Source organism: Tamandua tetradactyla, chromosome 17 (genome assembly GCF_023851605.1).
Source record: "Tamandua tetradactyla isolate mTamTet1 chromosome 17, mTamTet1.pri, whole genome shotgun sequence".
In the NCBI taxonomy this organism is placed as follows: domain Eukaryota; kingdom Metazoa; phylum Chordata; class Mammalia; order Pilosa; family Myrmecophagidae; genus Tamandua; species Tamandua tetradactyla.
The window spans coordinates 65265093-65286742 of NC_135343.1; the positions used below are offsets into that span (position 1 = coordinate 65265093).

A 21650-nucleotide genomic window follows, 5' to 3' on the forward strand; every position below is an offset into this window, starting at 1 on the left:
CTATTGCTTTGGGTGTCCCTAATATTTGACACAGTATCAGGGGATTCCCTGATACTGTGTATCAGGGAAAAGTGTAATAGTTCCATATTTTTTCTCCTATCTCTCAAGATACTTTGCCAATATTTTTTTATTTTCTGCTTAAAATATTCTAGGATGTATCCAGACATTACATTATGATATACAGGATTCAAGGTCCTCATTCTTATTCTGGGTTCCCTGTGTTTCAATTGTTCAATGAGCTATCCAGAAGGTACAGTTAGATTAAGTGCTTCAGAAAATTTTGGTTCCAGATAAAATAAATCTTTCTTCCTTTGGTCTCAAAGAGTAGGTGTGGTTCTAAAATATAAGTAATGTCTTCCTTTCCCCTGTGTTCTCAAATACTTTAATCCTGATGTGCTCAGCTTTCCTTTTATCTCTCAATACTAGGTTGTAGATACATATAAAAAAGTCTTTCAAAACCCAGAAATAATAATTACCTCTTTGGACTAAATGTGTCTTCTATAAGAGCTTACAATCTAGGACTCTGTTTTCTTACAAGTATTTTCCAAAGGAGACCATTCAATAATTGTTCTTTAGTTTCTGGCTTATTTTGTCTTACCAAATGTCCTACACGTTCATTGACATCACCACATGCCTCACAACTGTGTTCATTTTTGTAGCAGCACAATAGTCAATCACATGTATGCACCATCATAGACAATCTTCTTCTCAGTCAGTGCATCCTTCAACCACCTGCACGTTAGGTGTCATGTATACAGTCTAAAGCCCACAGTCCATCAACACTCTCCATTTGAGATAATTTCATTGTTCCCCAGAGAATGATAACTAATAAACCCCTCATGAAACAGGGTTAACTCTTGTCACTCCCCTCATTGTTGACCCCTACCATTGTTGTGCTACTACTGATGCTTTCCTGTTAAACATAGCCTATCACATGCAATTGCAATTCTCCTCCTGAACTCTGGACTTAAACACTCTTTGTACATTAATCAGACATTTGAAGAAGTTCTTGCAGAGCTAATGCATATTTCTCATGTTAATCAGTGGGACACATAGGTCTTTAAACCCCTTTAAATCTTGTTCAGCTCCAATATGGTAATATTACTTATAGATCCCCAAAAGAACTACCTGCACTTCTATCTATCTCATTATATTTGAGTTTACCCTCTGTGCTGGTTTGAAAGGATGTATGGACCCTAGAAAAGCCATTATTTAATCAAAATCCCACTTTGTAATGACAGAATAGTCCCTATTCAACACCATATGTTTGAATCTGTAATTAGACATCTCCCCGGAGGTGTATCCCAATCAAAGGTGGTTGTTAAACTGGATTAAGGGAGATGTGTCTCCACCCATTTGGCTAGGTCTTGATTAGTTTCTGAAGTCCTATAAAAGAGGAAACATTTTGGAGAATGGGAGATTCAGAGAGAGCAGAGAATGCTGCAGCACCACGAAGCAGAAAGTCCATGAGCCAGTGACCTTTGGAGATGAAGAAGGATAACGCCTCCTGGGGAACTTCATGAAACAGGAAGCCAAGAGAAGAAGCTAGCAGATGATTCCATGTTCCCCATGTGCCTTCTCACTTGAGAGAAGAACCTTGAACTTCATCAGCCTTCTTGAACCAAGGTATCTTTCCCTGGATGAAAACCTTTGATTGGTCATTTCCATAGACTTGCTTTAATTGGGACATTTTCTTGGCCCTAGAACTTTAAACAAGCAACTTGTTAAATTTCTCCTTTTAAAAGCCATTCCATTTCTGGTATATTGCATTCTGGCAGCTAGCAAGCAGAAACACCCTCATTAGCTAACTGTTCACCTATCTCTCACTTCTATGTATCTCTAAGTCACTTATATTCTGTAACATGAGGCTCTAATTTGACCTTTACCATGGTCATAAAAATGGAGTCATATAGTATTGATCCTTTTCTGTCTGGCTTAATTCACTCAGCATTATGTCCTCAAGGCACATCCACTTCTCATGGTCTTCAAAATGTCATTTTGTCTTAATGTGACATAATATTCCATCATATGTATATACCACATTTTGTTAATCCACTCATCCATTGATGGGAATTTGGACTGTTTCCATCTTTTGACAATTGTGAAATATGGTGCTATGAACATCGGTGTGCAAATGTCTGTTTGTGTCACTGTTTTCAACTCTTCTGGTTATATACCAAATACTGCTATTCCTGGGTCATAGGGTAATTCAATATTTAGTTTCCTAAGGAACTGCCAAACTGTGTTCCATATTGGCTATACCATTATAAATTCCCACTAGCAATGCATGTGTTCCAATTTTTCAACATCTGCTCCAACATTTATAGTTCACTGTTCATTTAATAGCAGGTATTAGGTGTGAAGTGGCATCTTGTTGTACTGTGGATCTGCAGTTCCCTTGTAGCTAATGAAAATGAGCATAGCTTCTTGTGTTTTGGAGCCATCTGTATTTTCTCTTCAGAAAAGTGCCTATTCATATCTTTAACCCATTTTATAATTGGGTTGTTTGCTCTTTTGTTGTTGAGTTGTATGATTTCTTTCTGTATGCAGGATATCAAACTTTGTCCGATATGTGATTTCCAAAAATTTTCTCCCACTGAGTTGGCCATCTCTTCACCTTTTTGACAAGGTCTTTTGAGGTACAGAAGCATTTAATGTCGAGGAGTTCCCTTTTATCTGTTTTTTCTTTCCCTGCTTGTGCTTTGGGTGTAAAGTTTAGGAAGCTACCTTCTATTACTACGTCTTGAAGATGTTTCCCTACATTTTCTTCCAGAAGCTTTATGGTGCTAGTTCTTATATTTAGGTGTTTGATCCATTTTGAGTTAATTTTTGCCTGGGACATGAGGTATGGGTTCTCTCTCATTCTTCTTGATATCCAGTTCTGCCATGCACATTTGTTGAAAACACTATTTTGTCCCAGTTCTGTGGATTGGAGGGCCTTATCAAAAAAGCAATTGACCATAGATTTGGGGTCTATTTCTGCACTCTCAATTTGATTCCATTGGTCAATACTTCTATCTTTGTGTGAGTACCATGCTGTTTTGATCACAGTGGTTTTATAATAAACTTTAAAGTTAGGAAGTGTTAACCCACTCACTTTATTTTTCTTTTTTGGATATTTTTTGCTATTTAGGGTCTCCTTCCTTTCCAGATAAATTTTATAACTCACTTTTACAAGTCTTCAAAGTAGGTTGTTGGAATTTTATTAGGAATTGTGTTGAATCTGTAGATCATTTTGGGTGAAATGGACATCTTATCTATATTTAACCTTCCAGGAGTGGGGAATGTCTTTTCATTCCCCTCTTTTTTTTTTATCATCCAGTTATGTCTTCTTTGATTTCTTTTAGCAAATCAAATGTTATGCACTTTTCTGCATACAAGTCCTTTACATCTCTACTTAAGTTCATTCCTAAATACTTGATTCTTTAATTTGCTATTTTGAATGGATTTTTTTCTGCAAGTGACTCCTCAGCTAGGCCATTGCTTGTATATAGAAATGCAGGTAATTTTGCACATAAATTTTATATCCTGCCACCTTGCTGAATATGTTTATTAGTCAAGTAACTTTGTTGTAGATTTTTCACGATTTTCCAAGTATATTATCATGTCACCTGCAAATAATGAGAGTTTTACTGCTTCCTTTCCAATTTGGAGGTCTTTTATTTCTTCATCCTACCTGAATGATCTAGCCAGCACTTCTAGCACAGTATTGAAGAGTAGGGGTGACAGCAGGTGTCTTTGTCTCTTTCCTTATTTTGGGGTGAAAGCTTTCAGTTCCCCTCCATTGAGTATGATGCTGGCTGTTGATTCTCATATATGCCCTTTATCATATTCAGGAAGCTATCTTTGAATCCTGTCTTTTGAAGTTTATTTATCAGAAATGGATGTTGATTTTTGTGGAATGCTTTTTCACCATCAATCAAGATGATAATGTGATTTTTCCTTTGTGATTTGTTGACATGCAGCCTTACATTAGTTAATTTACTTGTGTTGAATCATCTTTGTATTCTTGGTACAAATCCCAATCAGTTGTGATGTGTATAATTTTCTTAATGTGATGTTGGATTCAATTTGCTAATGATTTGTTTAGAATGTTTGCTTGTATGTACATTAGGCAAAATGGCCTGTAGTTTTCTTTGCTTATATCATCTAAACTCAGTTTTTGTATTAAAACGTTCTCCAATACATTTAACTCTGTTTTAATTTTTGATATTTAGTTTCTATTTGCTTTAACGTTAGTTTGCTATTCTTTCTCAAGTTCCTCCAGGTGAGTCATTAAGTCCTTGAATTTTGCTTTTTCTTGTTTTCTAAAATTGAGATTTAGGGTAATAAATTTCCCTCTGAGTACAGACTTTGGCACATCCCATGAGTTCTGACATGTTATATTTGTTGTGGGGCACGCCCAGAGAGATACCACACAATTCAAACTGCAAGCCAATTTGGAGTCTCTATTAGCCAGCCAGCAACTGCCTCAGAAACTTCCAAGAAGGAAGATTCAGAGAGCAGCACCTAGAGGTTTTCAAGGTGTGCTTATAAAGGCTAAAATTATGTTGTGATTTTGCAGTTGCTAGCAAGCAAGTGTATCATAGAAGCAGAAAAATGCCATTAGCTGTTGCCAAAACACATTCCATTCTCTCAGTTTCCTAACATTTGTTACTGTTTTACTCTTGGGGACATTCCACCCCAATGTTGTGGGGACTTTCTCTGCTTGGGCCTGATGATTGCTCCCACCTCTCCACATTCCCCACTGGTTTTATGAGAGAATCAAATCATTGTTTCTTTATTTTGATTATAAATTTGCTGATATTGGGTTCCAAGGACTAATAATTTAACAGTTTGTATTTTTCATTGCATGTATGAGGTTAGGCAGTTGATTATACAGGGTCCCAACATTAAGCTTAATAGTATGAGAATTAGGGACCCTGCTATGGCAGAAAAGATTGTGGTCAGCCATGGGGACCAAGAAAATAAGTTTTCATATCACTGGCAGGGGTCCCATCCACTGGGTCTCCAAGGTGGCTGGCTGAAGCTTCTTTGTCCAGACTAGGTCTCCAGGCTGCACCTGAAATAGATCTTTTTAGGGGCAAGATTTGTCGGTCCCAGATTGGCTGCTTTTAACAGTTCCTGAGTTTACTGGGTGGTAGATTGCAGGGCCTATAATGATTTCAGAAGAGAATGGTTATTTAACTCAGCTATTTTTCCTCCAGTTTAGGGTTTACTGGAGGTGGTCATTTAAACATGATTTCATATAGAGTAATTCCCTTAGCATAGGAAGTGTGTTTAGTTTTTAGGAGGGCAAATGAAAGGAGACTCACCCAGTTTTCACCAGTCTCGAGCTTTAGCTTATTTAAAGTTTTTTTTATTGTTTTATTCATTCTTTCAACTTGCCCTGAACTCGGTGGCCTATAAATACAATGTAATTTCCATTTGATATTTAATATTTTTTGCTAACAATTGGGTAACTTGGGTGATGAACGCCAGCCCATTGTTGGACTCCATTGCAGTCAGGAGATCAAATCGGGGGACAATTTCAGAAACTAGTTTTTTTTATTATTATTTGTGCTGTCTTGGTTCTGGTAGAGAATGCCTCAGTCCATCTGGAGAAGGTGTTGATGAAGACTAACAGGTATTTGTATTCATATGGACAAGGTAATATTTCTGTGAAGTTTATTTCCCACTGTTCCCCTGGGGCTTGTCCCCTCAGTCTAGTTCCTTGGGGCATTTCTTTTCCTTGGCCAGAATTTACCTGGGTGCAGGTGTGGCATCTGGATGATACCCGCCAGGCTTATTGTTGCAATTGGTGAATGTAGTAATCTCTCTGTAAAAGTTTAGTTAGTTTCATAATGCCCAGGTGTGTATTTTTGTGAACCTGGGTAAGCAAATTTTTCCCCAGGTGCTCTGGCACTAGGATTCTCCCATCTGGGAGAATTTTTCAACTGTCTGGATTTGTTCTAGTGCCTAGAGTTTCTTCCAGTCTAATTTCTCCCCTGGTATATTTTGGAGGGCTTGGTAGCACTCGCCCCTGTAAGACAGGAAGTATCTGCAGTGTCCCCACTGGTTTTTGAGCAACCTCTTTTGCTGTTTTATCTGCCAGGGCATTTTCTCTGGCAATTTGAGTTTTGGCCGTCTGATGTCCTTTGAACTGTATAATGGCTGCCCTTTTTGGCAGCCAGATAGCCTCTAGCAAGGCGAGTATTTCTGGCATATTTTTATTTCCTTTCCTCCTGATGTCAAAAGTCCCCACTCCTGACATAGTGCCCCATGGACATGCGCAGTAGTGTAGGCATATCTGGTGTCCATGTAGATGTTGACAACCTTTCCTATTTCCCTCCTTAGAGCCCTGGGTCAGAGCTATTAGTTTGGCCTTCTGGGCCAAAGTCCCATGTCCTAGGGCCTGAGCCCAGATGACCCAGTCCACAGTTACCACCACTGTCCCCGCATATCTGATTCCCTCTGAGACTTAACTGCTCCCATCCATATATAATTCTTCATCAGGATTTGGCCAGGGGTTGTCAGTGAGGCCTGCTCTCAGGTTCATGAAAGATTCCAAGTTCTCACAACAGTCATGGATGGGCTCGGACATGTCATCATCTGGAAGCAAGATGGTGGAGTTAAGAGCCGCCATTTTTAGGAAGCAGATTCTTGGGGGATCCAGTAGCAATACCTGATACTGGGTTATCCAGGCATTTGAGAGCCATCTCTCAGGCAGGCTCCTTAGTAATGCTTCTACTGAATGTGGGGCCACTATGTGTAAGTCCTGTCCCAGAGTTAATTTAGAGGCTTCTTTTATTTAAATGACAGTGGTGGCAATGGCTCAGAAGCAGCTTGGCCACCCGGCTGTCACATAGTCTGTCTTCTAAATAGGTAGGCAACTGGCCTTTTCCATGGTACTAGCATTTGGGTGAGGACTCCTTTTGCTATTCCTCAGGTTTCAGCGGCATGTAGTAGAAAAGGCTTGGACAGGTCAGGCAAGATTAAGGCAGGGTGCTCACAAACACCTATTTCAGCATTTTAAAAGCTGTTTTGCTCAGTCTTGACCCAGGTTAGAGATTCCTCCTTACTTGCTGTGTACAGGGGTTTTGTTATTCCTGCAAACCTGAGAATCCAGAGCCAGAAATATCCAACCGCTCCTAAAAACTCTCATACCTGTCTTTTTGTTTTTGGCTGAGGTATTTTTAGGATAGCTTCAATCCTATTAGAAGACAGAGCTCTTTTTCCCCCTTCTAATTCATACCCAAAGTATGTTGCTGAACTGGTGCAGAGTTGGGTCTTTTTGGCTGAGACCTGATGGTCCAACTGGGCTAGTTCCTGTAGCAAGTTTTCAGTTGCCTTTTTGCAGTTTGACAGATTTTTAGCTGCCAGTAAGAGGTCATACACATATTTTAGGAGGGTTATGTCTGGATGCTGTGGCCTAGAATGAGCCAGATCCTGACTTAAGGCCTCATTGAACAGGGTGGGAGAATTTTTGAAACCTTGCAGCAACCGAGTCCAGAGAACCCCCCGTCTGGGTCAGTCCATTCAAAAGCAAGGATGGGTTGACTTACTGCAGCCAGGGGAAGTGAAAAGAAGGTATCCTTTATGTCCAGAACAGTGTAGACCTGCTGGCTTGGAGGTAACAAGCTCAAGAGTGTATATGGATTAGGCACAGTGGGATGAATCATTTCAATTCTTTTGTTTACCTCTCAGAGATCTTGCACTGGCTGGAAATCATTGATCCTGGGTTTTTGGACTGGGAGAAGGGGGTGTTCCAGGTCGAATTCAGGGGTAAGAATACCTGGCACCAGGAGTCTTTTTTTGTATTAAAAAAAAATTAACTGACACAACATTTAGAAATCATTCCATTCTACATATGCAATCAGCAATTCTTAATATCATTACATAGATGTGGGATCATCATTTCTTAGTACATTTGCGTCGATTTAGGAAAAGAACTAGTAAAACAACAGAAAAAGATATAGAATGATAATATAGAGAAAAAGTAAAAATAATAATAAAAATAAAAAGTAAAAAATATATAAAAAAGTAAAAAAAATACAAACAAACAAACAAAAAAACTATAGCTCAGATGCAGGTTCATTCAGTGTTTTAACATAATTACATTACAATTAGATAGTATTGTACTGTCCATTTTTGAGTTTTTATATCTAGTTCTGTTGCACAGTCTGTAACCCTTCAGCTCCAATTACCCATTGTCTTACCCTGTTTCTAACTCCTGATGGTCTCTGTTACCAATGACATATTCCAAGTTTATTCTCTAATGTTGGTCCACATCAGTGGGACCATATAGTATTTGTCCTTTAGTTTTTGGCTAGACTCACTCAGCGTAATATTCTCTAGGTCGATCCATGTTATTACATGCTTCATAAGTTTATTTTGTCTTAAAGTTGCATAATATTCCATCGTATGTATATACCACAGTTTGTTCAGCCACTTGTCTGTTGATGGACATTTTGGCTGTTTCTATCTTTTTGAAATTGTAAATAATGCTGCTATAAACAGTGGTGTGCAAATGTCCGCTTGTGTATTTGCCCTTAAGTCTTTGAGTAGATACCTAGCAATGGCATTGCTGGGTCATATGGCAATTGCATATTCAGTTTTTTGAGGAACCGCCGAATTGCCTCCCACAGTGGTTGCATCATTTGACATTCCCACCAACAGTGGATAAGTGTGCCTCTTTCTCCGCATCCTCTCCGGCACTTGTCATTTTCTGTTTTGCTGATAATGGCCATTCGGGTGGGTGTGAGATGATATCTCATTGTGGTTTTGATTTGCATTTCTCTAATGGCCAGAGACATTGAGCATCTCTTCATGTGCCTTTTGGCCATTTGTATTTCCTCTTCTGATAGGTGTCTGTTCAAGTCTTTTTCCCATTTTGTAATTGGATTGGCTGTCTTTTTGTTGTTGAGTTGGACAATCTCCTTATAAATTCTGTATACTAGACCTTCATCTGATATGTCGTTTTCAAATATTGTCTCCCATTGTGTAGGCTGTCTTTCTACTTTCTTGATGAAGTTCTTTGATGCACAAAAGTGTTTAATTTTGAGGAGCTCCCATTTCTTTCTTTCTTTCTTCAGTGCTCTTGCTTTAGGTTTAAGGTCCATAAAACCACCTCCAATTGTAAGTTTCATAAGATATCTCCCTACATTTTCCTCTAACTGTTTTATGGTCTTAGACCTAATGTTTAGATCTTTGATCCATTTTGAGTTAACTTTTGTATAGGGTGTGAGATACGGGTCCTCTTTCATTCTTTTGCATATGTATATCCAGTTTTCTAGGCACATTTATTGAAGATACTGTTCTGTCCCAGGTGACTTGGCTTGACTGCCTTATCAAAGATCAAATGTCCATAGATGAGAGGGTCTATATCTGAGCACTCTATTCGTTTCCATTGGTTGATATATCTATCTTTATGCCAATACCATGCTGTTTTGACCACTGTGGCTTCATAATATGCCTTAAAGTCTGGCAGCGTGAGACCTCCAGCTTCATTTTTTTTCCTCAAGACACTTTTAGCAATTCGGGGCACACTGCCCTTCCAGATAAATTTGCTTATTGGTTTTTCTATTTCCAAAAAATAAGTTTTTGGGATTTTGATTGGTATTGCATTGAATCTGTAAATCAATTTAGGTAGGATTGATATCTTAACTATATTTAGTCTTCCAATCCATGAACACGGTATGCCGTTCCATCTATTTAAGTCTTCTGTGATTTCCTTTAACAGTTTTTTGTAGTTTTCTTTGTATAGGTTTTTTGTCTCTTTAGTTAAATTTAATCCTAGGTATTTTATTCTTTTAGTTGCAATTGTAAATGGGATTCGTTTCTTGATTTCCCCCTCAGCTTGTTCATTGCTAGTGTATAGAAACACTACAGATTTTTGAATGTTGATCTTGTAACCTGCTACTTTGCTGTACTCATTTATTAGCTCTAGTAGTTTTGCTGTGGATTTTTCAGGGTTTTCAATGTATAGTATAATATCATCTGCAAACAGTGATAGTTTAACTTCTTCCTTTCCAATTTTGATGCCTTGTATTTCTTTTTCTTGTCTAATTGCTCTGGCTAGAACCTCAACACGATGTTGAATAATAGTGGTGATAATGGACATCCTTGTCTTGTTCCTGATCTTAGGGGGAAAGTTTTCAATTTTTCCCCATTGATGATGATATTAGCTGTGGGTTTTTCATATATTCCCTCTATCATTTTAAGGAAGTTCCCTTGTATTCCTATCCTTTGAAGTGTTTTCAACAGGAAAGGATGTTGAATCTTGTCAAATGCCTTCTCTGCATCAATTGAGATGATCATGTGATTTTTCTGCTTTGATTTGTTGATATGATGTATTACATTAATTGATTTTCTTATGTTGAACCATCCTTGCATACCTGGGATGAATCCTACTTGGTCATGATGTATAATTCTTTTAATGTGTTGCTGGATTCAATTTGCTAGAATTTTGTTGAGGTTTTTTGCATCTATATTCATTAGAGAGATTGGTCTGTAGTTTTCTTTTTTTGTAATATCTTTGCCTGGTTTTGGTATGAGGGTGATGTTGGTTTCATAGAATGAATTAGGTAGCTTTCCCTCCACTTTGATTTTTTTGAAGAGTTTGAGCAGAGTTGGTACTAATTCTTTCTGTAATGTTTGGGAGAATTCACATGTGAAGCCATCTAGTCCTGGACTTTTCTTTTTGGGAAGCTTTTGAATGACGATTCAAATTCTTGACTTGTGATTGGTTTGTTGAGGTCATCTATTTCTTCTTGAGTCAAAGTTGGTTGTTCATGTCTTTTCAGGAACCCGTCCATTTCATCTAAATTGTTGTATTTATTAGCATAAAGTTGTTCATAGAATCCTGTTATTACCCCCTTTATTTCTGTGAGGTCAGTGGTTATATCTTCTCTTTCATTTCTGATCTTATTTATTTGCGTCCTCTCTCTTCTTCCTTTTGTCAATCTTTCTAAGGGTCCATCAATCTTATTGATTTTCTCATAGAACCAACTTCTGGTCTTATTGATTTTCTCTATTGTTTTCATGTTCTTGATTTCATTTATTTCGGCTCTAATCTTTGTTATTTCTTTCCTTTTGCTTGTTTTGGTGTTAGTTTGCTGTTCTTTCTCCAGTTCTTCCAAGTGGACTGTTAAGTTCTGAATTTTTGCCTTTTCTTCATTTCTGATATAGGCATTTAGGGCAATAAATTTCCCTCTTAGCACTGCCTTTCCTGCGTCCCATAGGTTTTTTATGTTGTGTTTCTATTTTCATTCGCCTCGAGATATTTACTAATTTCTCTTGCAATTTCTTCCTTAACCCACTGGTTGTTTAAGAGTGTGTTGTTGTGCCTCCACATATTTGTGAATTTTCTGGCACTCTTCCTATTATTGATTTCCAACTTCATTCCTTTATGATCTGAGAAAGTGTTGTGCATGATTTCAATCATTTTAAATTTGTTGAGACTTGCTTTGTGACCCAGCATATGGTCTATCTTTGAGAATGAACATGGGCACTTGAGAAAATGGTGTATCCTGCTCTTGTGGGGTGTAATGTCCTATAAATATCTGTTAAGTCTAGTTCATTTATTGTAATATTCAAATTCTCTATTTCTTTACTGATCCTCTGTCTAGATGTTCTGTCCATTGATGAGAGTGGTGAATTGAAGTTTCCAACTATTATGGTAGATGTGTCTATTTCCCTTTTCTGTGATTGCAGTGTATTCCTCACGTATTTTGGGGCATTCTGGTTTGGTGCATAAATATTTATGATTGTTATGTCTTCTTGTTTAATTGTTCCTTTTATTAGTAGATCGTATCCTTCTTTGTCTCTTTTAACTCTTTTCCATTTGAAGTCTCATTTGTTGGATATTAGTATAGCTACTCCTGCTCTTTTCTGGTTGTTATTTGCATGAAACATCTTTTCCCAACCTTTCACTTTCAATTTATGTTTATCTTTGGGTCTAAGATGTGTTTCCTGTAGACAGCATATAGAAGGATCCTGTTTTTTAATCCATTCTGCCAGTCTATGTCTTTTGATTGGGGAATTCAGTCCATTAACATTTAGTGTTATTACTGCTTGGGTAATATTTTCCTCTACCATTTTGCCTTTTGTATTATATATATCATATCTGATTTTCCTTCTTTCTACACTCCTCTCCATACCTCTCTCTTCTGTCTTTTCGTATCTGTCTCTAGTACTCCCTTTAGTATTTCTTGTAGAGCTGGTCTCTTGGTCACAAATTCTCTCAGTGACTCTTTGTCTGAAAATGTTTCAATTTCTCCCTCATTTTTGAAGAACAGTTTTGCTGGATATAGAAGTCTTGGTTGGCAGTTTTTCTCTTTTAATAATTTAAATATATCTTCCCACTGTCTTCTAGCTTCCATGGTTTCTGCTGAGAAATCTACACATAGTCTTATTGGGTTTCCCTTGTATGTGATGGATTGTTTTTCGCTTGCTGCTTTCAAGATCCTCTCTTTCCCTTTGACCCCTGACATTCTAACTAGTAAGTGTCTTGGAGAACGCCTATTTGGGTCTAATCTCTTTGGGGTGTGCTGCACTTCTTGGATCTGTAATTTTAGGTCTTTCATAAGAGTTTGGAAATTTTCAGTGAAAATTTCTTCCATTAGTTTTTCTCCTCCTTTTCCCTTCTCTTCTCCTTCTGGGACACCCACAACACTTATATTTGTGTGGTTCATATTGTCCTTGAGTTCCCTGATACCATGTTCAAATTTTTCCATTCTTTTCCCAATAGTTTCTGTTTCTTTTTGGAATTCAGATGTCCCATCCTCCAGTCCACTAATTCTAGCCTCTGTCTCTTTAAATCTATCATTGTAGGTTTCCATTTTTTTTCCATCTTTTCTACTTTGTCCTTCAATCCCATAAATTTTGTGATTTGTTTTTTCAGACTTTCCATTTCTTCTTTTTGTTCAGCCCATGCCTTCTTCATGTCCTCCCTCAATTTATTTATTTAGTTTTTGAAGAGGTTTTCCATTTCTGTTCGTATATTCAGAATTAGTTGTCTCAGCTCCTGTATCTCATTTGAGCTATTGGTTTGTCCCTTTGACTGGGCGATGTCTTCAATTTTCCTGGTGTGATCCGTTATTTTTTGCTAGTGTCTGGACAGTTTATCAGATTTTCCTGGGGGTGGGACCCTGCAGGTTGAAAGGCTTTCCTGTGAAGTCTCTGGCTCTGTTTTTCTTATCCTGCCTGGTATGTGGTGCTCGTCTGTCTGCGGGTCCCACCAGTAAAAGATGCTTTGTCTCCTTTAACTTTGGAAGACTCTCGCGTTGGGGGAGGATCTCCAGCCAACTCGGCTTGGGGGAGTGCCGATCCAAATCTCCCAGCCAGCCCGGTAAGCCGCGCGTGGGGAGAACGCTGGCCGCCGTGGCTTAGGTGAGTGCTGATCCAAATCTCCTAGCAGACCGGGGAAGATGCACGTGGGGAGGGTGCCGGCCACCATGGCTTGAGGGAGTGCTGATCCAAAGCTCTCCGTTGGCCCAAGAACCCATGCGTGGGGGGGGGGGCGCTGGGTGCCGCGGCTTGAGGGACCACCGGTACAAATCTCTCAGCCAGCCCAGGAAGGAGGGAGGGAGGGGCTCCGGCCGCCAGCCGCCATGGCCCGGGGAAGCATGTGCCTCTTGGGGACCTCACCACAGTGGATTCTCTTAGCCAGTTCAACCATTCCAGAATGGGGTATGCTGTGTTTCTGTTCCCCGTCATGGCTCCGCGAGCTGTTCTATACTGTTTCTATTTCTTAAGTAGCTGTTCTGGAGAAGGAACTAAGACCCACGCATTTTACTAAGCTTCCATCTTCTCCAGAAGTCCCTCCAGGTGAGTCTTGATTGGCTTACTGGAGTCCTTGAAGTTGCTGTCGTCATAGCAGAAATCCACACTCAGGGTGTTGAGATCTAAGGCGAGCCCCAGAGCGCTGCTTGCCAACCACCAGGAGTCTTTTGATATGAACTGCAATGCCTCTTTTAGCCTTTAAGCTTATTGGGTATTGTCAGACTCTGATTGGGGTGGTGGTGTTAGTCAGCTGGACAGCAATGAGGGGCTCGTGGGCAGCTAATCCTGGTAGATTAGTTCCTACCCATACACCTTGTATTTTTCCTTTAAATTCCCACAGATATGGGCCTGGGGCTGGCAGCACCACCTCTGCAGTAAGTAAATACTCTTCCAATAAGGGGCAAGTGAGGAGGATTGCTGAAGGGTTTGTATTGAAGGAACGATCAGTCAAATCATTCTTGAAAGAGATGATGGCTAGTAATTTCTGGAGAAAGTCTCTCCCCAAAAGGGGGTATGGACACTCTGGCATTTCAAGAAATGAGCTGGTCACAGTTCCTTCCCCAAGGTTATCGATCCTACTCTTAGTCCATGGGTAAGACTTTGTCTTTCCTGTTGCTCCCTGTATGGGGATTTTTTCCTTAGATATGAGCCCTTCTGCTTGCTGGAAAATGCCAGGGTCACCTCAGTATTCATAAGAAATTTTATAGGCTTACCCCCAATTTCTAAGGTGACCCTGGGCTCCTGGGGGCTCAACAGAATGAAGTCCCGACCCCGTCAATTCACCTCTTCAATCAGAACAAGGGCCGGTTTCATTCCTTTAAGTCCTCTTTTAGGGCATTCATTTTTCCAATGTCCATTCTTTTTGCAGTAGGTGCATTGGTTTGCACCTAGGACCAACCTTTTTTCTTGGTGTCCCTTTCTTTTTTCAATGGTTTTCCCATTTATCTTTTTGTTTTTCCTGTTCAACCATTGTGGATACTAAAATTTTAGTTATTTTTTTTGGACTGCATGGTCACAGGGTCATATCTGTTATTAAAAGTCTTTTTGACAATCTCTATCAGTTCGGACAGCACTTTACCCTCAAATCCTTCTAACTTTTGTAACTTTTTTCTTATATCTGGGACCGACTGTGTCACAAATGCTATATTTATGGCTTGTCTATTTTCAAGAGCCTCTGGGTCTATAGGGGTGTACAAGTGGTATGCCTCAAGGAGGCACTCAAGGAAAGCAGCTAGAGATTCATGCAGCTTTTGTACAGTTTGGTTTAATCAAGACAAATTGGTTGGCTTCTTGGCCACCACTTGTATTCCCCAGAGCAGAGTCTGGCAATACCAATCGAGAGCCTCCTTAACTTTATCAGTGTTGGGGTCCCATCTGGAATGGGTGGAGGGGAACACAGTCTCTCATCAAGTTGATTCAGTAGTAGGTTGTCCATTAAGTCTGAGAATTAACTTTCTCACCTTTCTCCTGACTCAGTCTCATTCCTCAGAGGTGAAGAGGACCTGGAGCTGTTGGCAGTCATTCCAGGTGGGTTGGTGGGTAAAAAAGACAGTCTCCAAGAAAGAGATGAGCCCTCGGGGATTTTCAGAGGACGAGGAATTCTGATTTTTCCAGTTATATAGATTGATAGAGGAAAAGTGGATATAGAACATGAAAGGTGGGCGGTCACCCCCCGGGCAGGGCCAACCTGCCTCAAGGGTAAAATTGGAACTCCGGAAGAATCTGGTGATTGTGAACCAGAAGAAGGGTGGTAAGCAGAGCCACTTCTGCTATGGGGGTGATTGAAGGTCACCTCCCAGCTATCAGAGGGGCTGGATGCCACCTCTTGGCTGTTTTTCCCCTCTGGTCTTAGAGGAGGCAGAGGGGTTGTTGGGTATGGAGAGGGTCCATCAAGAACAGAGCCTCTGATGGTCCTGTCAGTACTGGGATCCCATTAGTCTTTTCTTTTTGAGAGGTTTTTATTAAGAGGGCCTTTTTGGCTCAGGAGGGTGCTTTCTTTTTGGGACCCCAGTCAAGACCATAACCACTTGGCCTTTTCTGTTAAAATTTTAACCCAAATTAGAATATAGGGGATTTGGTCAGGGTGGCCTGGATTACCAAAAATTGTCCTTTGGAGTTTATAAGCCACAGATAGATCTGTGGTTCCCTCAGGAGGCCACCCATAACTAAAAGTCGGCTACTCCCATGAGCAGAATTTTTTCAAATTGAAGGCATTGACAGGGGCTCTGTAGTCTCTGGCCTACCACTGAAATTCCTGGAAATTTTTCAAAAAACATTGAAGGGGAGTGCATAAAGATAAGCTTGAATGACCCATGGCAATTATGACAAGAACGACACAGAATGTGACAGAGTGACACAGAATGTGACGAGACCAACAGATGAGTGAAGGAACACAGTAAACCAAGATACACAAAAGCCTTATCCTTAATTGATTCCTAACAAGAAGCCCTGGGCAACGTCTTGCTCCCAGACCTGACTTTGGAAGTAATGCTGCGTCCAGCCTTCCAGAGATCCTTACTGGATCCAATAACAGACCTGTACTCACTGGTGAGGTTTCCAGAAACAGATGACTCCACTAGATTTTGTAAAATTTTGGAGGGTCCTGTAGCACCAGCCCAGTTCCTGGTCCTTGCCTGGGGTGGAAAAATGTCTCTCTGAGGCCTTCCCCTAGGCTGGACCTCAGTTCTGGGGTGATTCCCAGGACCTCTGGTCACCAGATGTCCCATTAGGGATGATCTCATTGGGGCCTCCAAATCTTGTGGGGCACACTGAAAGAGAGACCACATAATTCAAAACTGCAAGCCAATTTGGAGTCTATTAGCCGGCTGGCAACTGCCTCAGAAACTTCCAAGAAGGAAGATTCAGAGAGCAGCACCTAGAGGTTTTCAAGTTGTGCTTATAAAGGCTGAAATCATGTTGTGGTTTTGCAGTTCTTAGCAAGCAAGCGTATCATAGAAGCAGAAAAATGACATTAGCTGTTGCCAAAACATATCCCATTCTCTCAGTTTCCTAACATTTGTTATTGTTTAACTCTTGGGGACATTCCACCCAATGTTGTGGGGACTTTCCCTGCTTGGGTCTGATTAATTGCTCCTGGCCCTCCACAGCATTCTCATTTTCATTCACCTCCAGATAGCTACTTATTTCTCTAGCCATTTCTTCTTTGAACCACTGGTTGTATAAGAGGGTGCTATTTAATCTCCATATATTTGTGTGCATTCCCATTCCTTGGTGGTTATTGAGATCACACTTCATTCCATTTGTGAGCAGAGAAAGGTTTTAATTATTTTAGTGTTTTTAAATTTATAAAGACCTGTTACTTTGATTGGTTTATTTTGGAAGTTGAATTCCTTCAGTAGTCTAAAGTCTTATATTTCAGGGATGGATGTGAAACAGGATGCAGGGCACAGGGATGGCACAACAGTACAGTGATGCATTGTACAGAACTTCCTGACAATGATCCTGACAGTGTAAGCAACACAGAAGTTTTCAGTCAGATTAATAACCCCCAAATATGTTCTTAACCTAATACTCGAGTTTGCAAAATGTTACTGCATGTGGCAAAAAATGACTTTGAAAATATTATGAAGTACACAGATGATGAGATTGGAAATTACCCTGGATTATCTGGGTGCCCCTGTGAATGCATATGAGCTCTTAAAAGAGATGAAACTCTCAGAGAGAGACATGTGACAATAGAAGCAGGGTCAGGAGATGAAGTACTGATTACTATGAAGAACACTGAAGGGGAAACTGGACCGGGGATTGGGAGGTCTCTACAAGATGGAAAGGGCAAGAAACAGATTCTCCCCTGAGGTTGCCACAAGGGGACACTGACACACCAGGATTTTAACTGATAAGATCCATTTTGCTCTAATGTTTTGCAGAAGTGTAAATGAGACATTTCTAATGTTTGTGGGAATTGTTACATGAGCAACAGAAACTAGAACAGAGATCTTTACTGCATTTTCCCACAGTGATCATCACAAAAAGGATTAAAGTGACCAGACCCTCTAAATATCCCCTTGACCTGAAAAAAACTTCTTGAAAAGAAATCAGGAGACAACCTCCCAGGAAGAGAGAAGAGGTAGGTATTTCCAGGGCTGTGGGAACAGGAAGCAGCAACTTAATAAGAGATTGAATGACAAGCAGTCCAGAGGGGGAGGTTGTATTCAAACAGTCAATCATCATGGGGGGAAAGCTATGATATTTCTGACAAAGTAATCTGACCATTTTCAGTCTTGAGCCCACTGATGCTGAGAGAACAGTCTGTTGTGATCAGCTGACAAGGACCTTTCAGGGATGCCATATGCCCTGTGGATGCCGAGGTGATGAACAGTTGGGGGACTGTCCTGGCTTCTGTTTTATGCCAGTTTGAAACTATTATGAACCCCAGAAAAGGCATGCTTTAATCCTGACCTCATTTTCTGGGAGCAGCCCTGATTCTATATGGTAGTTTAGAATCTTTTGATTAGATTATCTCCAAAGATGTGGCATGTCCAATTGTGGGTGTGACCTTTTGATTAGATGGAGATGTGTCTCCACCCATTTCAGGTGCATCTTGTTTATTCTACTGGAATGCTTCAATAGAGGGAACATTTTGAAGAGAGTCAGAATTGATCAAATCCTCAGAGCCGACACTACCCTGGGCTGAAAGAGATGCTGACACTTGGAGAATAGAGACATGGATGATTGGAGATGTTGGAGCTTAGCATGAGATTTTTAGCAAGACAGAACCTAAGGAGAGCCAAAGGAAGCAAAAAGATGAAAGCCAGCCCTGGATAAGCAAAGTGAGGAGCCACATAAGAACAGAGGCTGAAAGCAATGGAGCCCAGGAGCAAGGGACAAACACATGCCAGCCACATGACTATCCAGCTGACAGAGTGGTTCCTGAATTTAACTTGTTAAATTCCACTGATTTCTTCTTTTCTTGTCTTTTTCTTTTTAATATGGAATGCTTCATGAATTAGCGTGCCATCCTTGCACAGGGGCCTTGCAATTCTTCTCTGTATTCTTCCAATTTTAGTGTATGTGCTACTGAAGTGAGCACAATTTAACTTTTTAAAAGCCACTCCAGGCCTGCTATATCATATTCTGGAACGTTGAAAACTAGCACATGCTTGTAGCAGACTGGTTCCTGTGGTTGAGACTGGAGGAAATACTAGGGCTGGACTTGCAGGTAATGGTGACCCTAAGACCTGATGAGTCAGTCAGGGAGACTGGAGACTCAATATTCACAGGTTCCCTTGGACACCTGCAATCAGAATGAATGATAACACAGATGCACAGATTATGCCAACATTTTCTAAAACAGCTTGTCCACACTTTGTTTTCTTGTGGCTACAACATACCTCAGAGATCCATTACATGCAATATGGTCTCTAATATATCTGGAAATTATGGCTATTTCAGTACACATCTAAAGTATTTTTCCCTAATCTTCAAAGATTTAAACCTTGTTTGGTTGAGGTTCTTTTACACCTTCCACTAGAGTCCCAGAGCATCAACATCAGAGAAAGGTAGGGATGTGCCATTACCACTGTCCTTTACCCTGCCATTCACAGCTCTTTTCCTGTCACCAAGACATAGAGCCTAGTCGGAAATTTATGCACAACTGCGCAGTGCCAGAGGGGCCTGTGCAAGGCACACTGTGGTCAGAGAAACAAATTGCATAGTAGATTGTGGATGGATGTAATGTGAAGTCCCCAAAATATCACACAAAATGCAACTTTTTGACCAAGAAACATGCAGTAATCAATTTCAAAAATGAAATTTTCAGTAATTTATTTCAAAGTAAATATGTATTCAAAATGTATAACATTCTCTGGTTACACAAGCAGCAATCAACAATAAAGGACAATCTAAATAAGAACCTCATATTAGAAGTGTCTATCTCCTTTAAAAAATCCATGATCTGAAAAGATATTTGATTGCCTCTAACTGGAAATATTTTGGTACCAAAGGAACACTGTCCTGAAGACATCTAAGGACACTGCCTACATGTGCCTTGGGTGCCAGATCCATGCACAGGCCACAGCAGTGAGAGCCCACAGCACTTCCAGGTGGGAAATTCTGAAGGCGCATGTGCAGCATGAATCAGAAGTGAATTGACAACTGCACTCTCCTTATGGTTTCAGATTTTGTAGGTATCAGAAATTTTTTAAAGGAATGAATAAAAATAATATAGTACGTATATAGAAAACTAAATCTTAAGGATGATGTTACACTCTTCAATATAACCAAACCACCAAACCAAAGTTTCTAGATCATGGATAAGGAAACCTAAAATTGAAACTGAATGAAGGGAATTGAAAACAGTAGGGAATTTACACAGTTAGAAGCCAGAGCAGAAAAAACTTTCCAAAATACAGTGCTGAGAAAGAGAAAGATGGACACAAAACCCACAGACATAGAATATCCAGAGAGATGTACAGTGAGAAGAACTAATATATATCTGAGGAAGGCAGATAATGGACAGATGCATATTTCAACAAATAATGGTTAAGAATTACCCAGAGCCAGTGAAAGAAACCAATTCACAAACTCAAGTGCCCATCATACAAAGTGAAATTAATAAATAAGACTCTATACTGAGACACATTTCAAAAACTGCAGAATATCAAAGACAAATAGGAAAACAGATAGTCATACAGAAAAATCACAGCACACTTTCAGTGTGGCAATCCTTTATAGTGGCACAAAATAAGTGTGCTTGGCAGCCCATCATTTTTGCCTATGGATAAGCCCTGCTCTTGACTGACCACCACAGATAGTCCTGCCTTCCTTGTGACCTGGTTCTAATACTGCAGCTCCCTGGATGGGGTGGTAAAAGCTGCCCTTAGCTTCTCTGAATGGCCCCTGCTTCTTCTCCATACATCACTTTGCCATCTCAAGCTTCATAATTATTAGCAAGGTTTGTATCTCCATAGAGTTTGGCAGATCGAATCTGCACTCAGTTTCTCCAAAAGGCCTGGCTCTTCTACTTCTGCTTTTTGCTCCATTTGGTTTGAAACTTGGAATCCCCAGTACCTGCAGGTAAAGGTTTGCTCTCACATCCGAGACACAATAAAAGCAGGAATCCATGACTCATCCATGATTGTTACCCCCTTATCATACAGGGGCCAGATTTAAGTAAGCTTGGGATACTCGACTATCTTTATTCTCCGCTTTCCTCCTCCATGTTCTTTAAGTCAATATAACTGACATTTTCTGCCCTCAAGCCTGGTTGACTAATTGTGCTTCTTTGTTATCACCCAAAGAACTTCCACATATCATCCAAAACAACTGGTCAGGAAGCAGGGCGATTTTGATGCTGCTTAACAAAGCCAGCTGGAAATGCATTCAGGTGCTCCTAACTTAATTATCAGCTGCCCTGCCTTGAATGGTAAAGACACTTCTCTGAGGAAACCACCTGTTAAAATGGTCCCACCCACAACTGGGTGAGTCACATCTCCATGGAAACAATTTAGTCTAAAGATCCCACTAAGCGATATTGAATCAGGATTATAGAATCTTTTTTCTGGGGTGCATGATACTTTGAAACCAGCACAAAAATTTTAATTAATCTTAGACATTAATATTGTTATGTATGTTATAATTTGTCAAATAACCACTAAAAGAATTAAAAGCAGATTATATATAAGGCACTAAAAAAGAAGAAGAAAGGGTAATAAAAATTATCCATCAACACAAAAGCATGGTAGGTAATAACAAATATATTAGTAATTATCTTGCATATCAGATTCTGCAGTTAAAATACAAAGTTCATCACATTTTATGAATCACACTCTCCCAGAATCATAGTCCTTAAAAGAAGACACATCTAAAGCAGCATAAAGTAATAGAAAGCTCCAACATAAAATTTGGAAACTCATATAATCATATAT

General features: G+C 39.9%; 1 non-coding gene and 1 pseudogene across 1 annotated transcript; both read right to left on the reverse strand.

The window, feature by feature from the left end:
- Positions 1-6460: 6460 nt before the first annotated feature.
- The window catches only part of LOC143661212 (immunoglobulin kappa variable 4-1 pseudogene), a 28112-nt pseudogene continuing 12922 nt past the window's right edge, over positions 6461-21650 (reverse strand).
- Positions 18708-18814, reverse strand: LOC143661874 (U6 spliceosomal RNA). Its single transcript, XR_013164909.1, has one exon. It is a non-coding gene; the product is annotated as a U6 spliceosomal RNA (small nuclear RNA).